The following is a 6,868-nucleotide window of genomic DNA, read 5'->3' as shown; positions in this document are numbered from 1 at the left end:
ACCATTGAACAGCTGATAACAAAAACTACTCTATCATTCAACCAACAACAACACCAGGGGAAAGCGCGAACGCAGTCCCCCACTACCACAAATTATGCAGTCGAGTTTCCACATTTGGGGAAATCGCAGGGGTCAGCACATCCGGAGTGCAATGGATAAGCCTCGCCCTGGGAAAACCACCTTCGTGATCATGGTATCTCCCCTGCCAGGTAAGTATGAGTCTCTCACCCACCCTCGCCCCACACCCTCGCGATCGCCCACCTCTTCACGCACGCTCACTTCCCTCACGCCCTCTCCGCGCCCTCCGCCCCTGCATGCCTCTACGCTCCGGCATCGCGCACCCCGAGAACAACCTCGCGAGTCCTCGGCTGTCCACACGCAGGACGCGGAAGCCCAGCCGGAGTGGGACCAGGAGCTTCTGCGCGCCTCTCTATCTGCATACGCCACGCCCCTCTCCGGAAGTCCCGCGCCTCTAGTCTTTCCCCAAGCCGGCTGAGGACAGCAGGGAGAACGCAGAAGGGATCTGCTCAAGAGTCTTCGACTTAAAATGAACATTAGGTTCTTGTTTAAACTCAGATTGAGGGGTTTCACTTTTCGCACCGTCTATGTCTAACCTTTTCCCCATTGGGAAATCGCTATGTTTGGGGGCAGTTAGCCCTCAAGCGGCTTTCTAGTCTGTTACTTTCTCTTTGGCTTGTGTGGCCTCGAGGAGTTTAGGGCAGGTTTCCTTGATCTCCAGGTTTCTCTAGATATGACCCAAGCGGAGTGGGACCAGCAGCCTCTGTGCGCCTCCTCATCTACATACGCCACGCCCCTGCCGGGACCTTTTCGGCGTCCCGTTCTTTCCCGCGGGAGATAACGGACCTACTAATTCCCGACCGAGATGCGCCGGTATCTCCGGAGGGAGGGCGTGGGCGAGCGGCGACGAGTCGGACCTGGAGGGGGGACCCGGGAAGACAGGAGCTCGCGGCGCCCGGCGCCCTGCAGTTCAGGAGCAGGTCGGAGCTCGGGTGTGGTCTCACCTTCCTTTCAGTGAAAATGACACGGAACAGAACGTCAATCAAATATGTTAAATAGTTTAACATGAAACATGAAACGTCATCAGTTTAACGTGAAATTGTTTTAGTCCTCATCCATGATCTTTCGTTCAGATTATGTAGTAATCGAATCTCGCAACAGCAAAGAAAACGAACAGAGACTATCAGGGCAAAGTGTTCCTGCAAGGGGTAGATGTGTGGGCTGCGAAGGGGTGTTGAATGGTCTCCGAAAATCGAATGCACGGAAATGTCGCGTTTTCGTCCTGAGGGACTAGGCTGCCTCTTTCAGCCGCCCGGATTTGTCTTTTCCTCTTCCATACGTGAAGATTCTTTCTCGAGATCAAGTGGATCCTCCCCAGACGTGAACAAAACGATTCAACTATTGTGTGTCGACTTCCAGTGGACCTTGTGCTGCGTTATACTATTGTGGTCGGTGCTACGTAGCAAAGCGAGGCTAGACACAGGACTGGAGGACTATAGGGTCAGGGAAGGTTTCCTGAGGTCCTAACTGCGAAAAGATCAGAGGAACGTATTGTAGCACCCTTTTTTCTTTTTCTTTTCTTTTCTTTTCTCTTTTTTTTTTGGCTGCGCCGTGGGGCATGCGGGATCTTAGCTCCCAACCAGGGATGGAACCCACGCCCAGCGGCAGTGGAAGCGGGGAGGCTTAACCACACCACTGGACCGCCAGGGAAGTCCTAAGCACCCTTTTCTGATTACTGGTTGTCTCAGGAAGTTTCCTTTCTTAGTGTGTATTTCCTAAAAATAGAGCATTTTCTTATATAACCCCAGGATAATTATAAAAATCAAGAAATTAACATGGGGGCTTCCCTGGTGGCGCAGTGGTTGAGAGTCTGCCTGCCAGTGCAGGGGACGCGGGTTCGAGCCCTGGTCTGGGAGGATCCCGCGTGCCGCGGAGCAACTAGGCCCGTGAGCCACAGTTACTGAGTCTGCGCGTCTGGAGCCTGTGCTCTGCAACGGGAGGAGGCCGCGATGGTGAGAGGCCCGCGCACCGTGATGAGGAGTGGCCCCCACTTGCCGCAACTAGGGAAGGCCCTCACACAGAAACGAGGACCTAACACAGCCATAAATAAATAAATAAAATTTAAAAAAATAAAAAACAAAATGGATACCATTTAAAAAAAAAAAGAAATTAACATGGATGCAATATTATTATTTACTCTATAAACATTATTCCATTTCTATCAAGTGTCTCAGGAATGTCCTTTATAGCAAAGGAAAATTCAAAATCACATGTTGCATTCTGTATCCTGTCTCTTTAACCCATTTTAATCTGAAATAATCCCCAGGCCCATCGTTTTATTTCATTATGCAGTCATTTTTGAAAATTACAGGCCAGTTATTTTGTAGAATATCCTTGGTTTTTAGGTTGTCCTGCATTCACATTCAAGTGCGCATTTTTGACACGTAGACGACATAAATGGTACTGTATCTGTTTACATGTTGACTTATGTCCCTCCAAAAAAATATATATATATGTTGAAATCCTAACCCCTGATACCTATGAATGCGACCTTATTTGGAAGTAGAATCTTTGCACATACAATCAAGTTAAGGTGAGGTCAGTACAGTGGGCCCTAATCCAATATGAATATTGTCCTTATAAGAGGAAAATGCCATGTAAGGACAGAGACACGTAGGGATAACGCCACGTGAGGACAAAGCACAGATTGGAGTGATGTAGCTGCAAGCTAAGGATTGACTGTCACCACTAGAAGCAAGGAAGAAGCAAGGAAAGATTCTACCCAGAATCTCGGAGGGAGCAGGGCCCCGCTGACACCTTGAGTTTGGACTTGTAGCTTCCAGAACTGTGAGAGAATAAATTTCTGTTGTTTTAAACCACCCAGATTGTGTTACTTTATTATGACAGCCCTATCAAATTAATCCAGTGTCCTCCTCTGGGCATCACACTGCAGGCACGTGAAGTCAGTTTGTTCAGTTATTGGTGGTGTTAACATTGATTACTTGGTGAAGGTGGTGTATCAGTTATCCACTGCTGTGTAACAAACTACCCTAAAACTTAGTGATTTAAAATAGTGACCATGTTATTTGCTCACCATTCTTTGGGTCAGCAACTGCAGCTGGGCTGAGCCGGGCAGTTCTGCAGCTGTGATGTAGGACCACTCGTGCAGCTGCAGTCAGCTCGTGGGACAGTGGGGCGGGTCAGTCTGAGGCCCTCAGTTGACATGATTCATCTTCACTCCCGTAATTTCATCCTCCAATAGGCTAAGTCAGGCTTCTTCTCATGGTGGTCTCAGGACAGCAGGTGAGAGCGACTCCCAACGAGCAACTGTTTTTCAGTCTTCTGCTTCCATCGCATTTACTAATGTTCCATTAGCCAAAGCAAGTCACATAGCCAAGCCCAGAGTCAACATGGAGGGTGCTGCAGAAGAACATGGTACCGGGGCCAGTATTGTAACCCTCTGCCACTGGGGGTGTTCACCAGGTTTGCCCCTCGTAATTATTAAGTAATTTGTGTGGAGATAATTGAGGATATGTAAATATCCGTTACAAAACCTTAACCCAATAATAGTTTTTAGTATCCACTGTTGACTTGCATTATGGTTGCCAGATGTTGATTTTCTAATTCTGTCCTTCATTCCACATTTCTTAGTTGGCATTCTGTTGTAAGGAAGAAGTTTCCTTCCTTCCCTATGTAATCAACGTGAACTCATGGCTGTGTTTAGTTGTCTATAATCCATGACTGTTTTCATTTATTTTGATGTTTGGTTGTTCTCATACTGGGCCTATGAAAGACCCTTCAGGTTGGCTACTGTGTCCTTCTGACATGTCCATATAATTTTTGGAGCCTTTTCTGGCACAAGATATTCCAGGCTCATCTTGTACCTTCCCTGACTCCTGGAAATCATCTGTTTCTCCAAAGAGCCCTGGTTCTTTTTAGTGGAGAATGACATTTAGAAAGCAGGATCAGGACAGTGGGTTTCCCTACACATATCTATATCTATTAAAAATAATGGGCCCAGGAATAAAGACGCAGACGTAGACACTGGACTTGAGGACACGGGGAGGGGGAGGGTAAGCTGGGACGAAGTGGGAGAGTGGCATGGACATATATACACTACCAAATGTAAAATAGATAGCTAGTGGGAAGCAGCCGCATAGCACAGGGAGATCAGCTCGGTGCTTTGTGTCCACCTAGAGGGGTGGGATAGGGAGGGTGGGAGGGAGACGCAAGAGGGAGGAGATGTGGAGATACCTGTATATGTATAGCTGATTCACCTTGTTATACAGCAGAAACTAACACACCACTGTAAAGCAACTATACTCCAATAAAGATGATTTAAAAAAGAAGAAAAAAAGGGGGCCCAGGTACTTCCCTCGTGGCACAGTGGTCAAGAATCCGCCTGCCAATGCAGGGGACACGGCCTCGAGCCCTGATCCGGGAAGATCCCACATGCCGTGCAGCGACTAAGCTCGTGCGCCACACCTACTGAGCTGGCGCTCTAGAGCCCGTGAGCCACAACTACTGAGCCCACGAGCCACAACTACTGGGCCCGCGTGCCACAACTACTAAAGCCTGCATGCCACAACTACTGAAGTCTGCGTGCCACAACTACTGAAGCCCGTGCGCTTAGAGCCAGTGCTCCGCAACAAGAGAAGCCACCGCGATGAGAAGCCCGCTCACCTCAATGAAGAGTAGACCCCGCTCTCGCCGCAGCTAGAGAAAGCCGGCGCGCAGCAACGAAGACCCAATGCAGCCAAAAATAAATTAATTAATTAAAAAAAATAATAATGGGCCTGTACTGATATCTTCAATTCCAATTTTCAGCTTAACACCACATGGTTCCTCCTTGCCCTCCGCCATTCTGTATTTGCATCTCCTTTCTTCAACAGTGAGAACCTTGACTCCCAGCCTCCATTTACTCATTAGCTCAATCCTACAATACAACAGCATTGGTACAAAACTGTTACAACCACATAGCTATGAAATACCAACCTACTAGGGGACACTTCAGTATTTGCAGTTCTTGTCTCTAGAGTTGAAAACGGTTATGGTCAATGTACTGTGTTCAAAAGTCATTTCGGTTGGTTATTTATTTCTACTCCAGTGTGGTTACACTAGTCATCTGAGATACAGTTAGGTTCATTTGTACTTATATCCAATTTTAGGGTCTTTTCCCCCTGTATTTTTTTAAAAAATGTTATTTATCTTTGGCTGCGCTGGGTCTTCGTCGCTGCGCGTGGGCTTTTCTCTCGTTGCGGCCAGCGGGGGCTACTGTTCGTTGCGGTGCGCGAGCTTCTCATTGCAGTGGCTTCTCTTGTTGCGGAGCCCTGGCTCTGAGCGGGCGGGCTTCAGTAGTTGTGGCTCGTGGCCTCTAGAGCGCAGGCTCAGAAGTGGCGGCGCACGGGCTTAGTTGCTCCGCGCGGCATGTGGGATCTTCCCGGACCTAGGGCTCGAACCCGTGTCCTCCTGCATTGGCAGGAGGATTCTTAACCATCGCGCCACCAGGGAAGTCCTCCCCCTGTATTTTTTTTTAAGCAGCAGTTTTTCTTTCTTTCCTTCCTCCTTCCTTCCTTTATTTTGGCTGTGCCGGGTCTTAGTTGCGGCACGCGGTACCTTCAGTTGTGGCCTGTGGGATCTTTAGTTGTGGCGTGTGAACCCTTAGTTGCGGCACGCATGCAGGGTCTAGTTCCGTGACCAGGGACCGAACCCCGGCCCCCTGCGTTGGAAGTGCGGAGTCTTACCCGTTGGACCACGAGGGAAGTCCCTCCCCCTGTGTTTCAAAAACATATCCAAAATGTTAACAGCGTTCCCAAAATAATTACATAGAAAGGTACGCTCAGAAAACTGTCACTCTCTCCTTGCACTCACCCATATAGGTAATTTCATCAGTTCTGGTTTAACACTCCTGGGTTTCTTTTTGACAGACGGTGTATAATTTTCTTTTTTTCACATTTTTCATAGACAAAGGGTAGCATACTACATATATGCGTGCACTTTATATTTTTCGCTTAACATCGTCAATGCGTCATATCTAGAGAAACCTGGAGGTCAAGGAAACCTGCCCTAAGCTCCTCGAGGCCACACAAGCCAAAGAGAAAGTAACAGACTAGAAAGCCGCCTGAGGGCTAACTGCCCCCAAACATAGCGATTTCCCAATGGGGAAAAGGTTAGACATAGACGGTGCGAAAAGTGAAACCCCTCAATCTGACCTTAAACAAGAACCTAATGTTCATTTTAAGTCGAAGACTCTGAGCAGACGCCTCCTGCGTTCTCCCTGCTGTCCTCAGCCGGCTTGGGGAAAGACTAGAGGGGCGGGACTTCCGGAGAGGGGCGTGGCGTATGCAGATAGAGAGGCGCGCAGAGGCTGCTGGTCCCACTCCGGCTGGGCTTCCGCGTCCTGCGTGTGGACAGCCGAGGACTCGCGAGGCTGTTGCCGGGGTGGGCGAGGCCGGAACGAGGGGCATGCAGGGGCGGAGGGCGCGGAGAGGGCGTGAGGGAAGTGAGCGTGCGTGAAGAGGTGGGCGATCGCGAGGGTGTGGGGCGAGGGTGGGTGAGAGACTCATACTTACCTGGCAGGGGAGATACCATGATCACGAAGGTGGTTTTCCCAGGGCGAGGCTTATCCATTGCACTCCGGATGTGCTGACCCCTGCGATTTCCCCAAATGTGGGAAACTCGACTGCATAATTTGTGGTAGTGGGGGACTGCGTTCGCGCTCTCCCCTGATGTTCAGCTTAGTGAACAAATAGAACAGAGTTTTCACAGTGCGTGTTGGAAGTTCGTGCTGGGTGTGGGGGGGGGAGCCCTGTGATTTACTGTGCTGACGTCTTCTTTTCCTGGTGTGGTA

The 6,868-nt window shown here is 49.3% G+C and overlaps 1 protein-coding gene and 2 non-coding genes across 3 annotated transcripts in view; 2 read left to right on the top strand and 1 right to left on the bottom strand.

Moving 5' to 3' along the window:
- Window positions 1-54: 54 nt before the first annotated feature.
- Window positions 55-217, bottom strand: LOC118891430. The gene has a single exon (XR_005019006.1). It is a non-coding gene; the product is annotated as a U1 spliceosomal RNA (small nuclear RNA).
- A 6,204-nt stretch (window positions 218-6,421) lies between these two features.
- LOC118890528 (E2F associated phosphoprotein) overlaps window positions 6,422-6,868 on the top strand; it is a 58,212-nt gene continuing 57,765 nt past the window's right edge. Inside the window, exon 1 of the mRNA XM_036843506.1 lies at window positions 6,422-6,459. The gene's annotated coding sequence lies outside the window, so the exon portion shown is untranslated. The remainder of the gene's footprint in view (window positions 6,460-6,868) is intronic.
- Window positions 6,583-6,746, top strand: LOC118891419. Its single transcript, XR_005018997.1, has one exon. It is a non-coding gene; the product is annotated as a U1 spliceosomal RNA (small nuclear RNA).

Source organism: Balaenoptera musculus, chromosome 2, assembly GCF_009873245.2.
Source record: "Balaenoptera musculus isolate JJ_BM4_2016_0621 chromosome 2, mBalMus1.pri.v3, whole genome shotgun sequence".
NCBI classification, from domain to species: Eukaryota; Metazoa; Chordata; class Mammalia; order Artiodactyla; family Balaenopteridae; genus Balaenoptera; species Balaenoptera musculus.
Note: the sequence above shows the minus strand (reverse complement) of the source record. Positions and strands in the feature narration are given on the sequence as shown.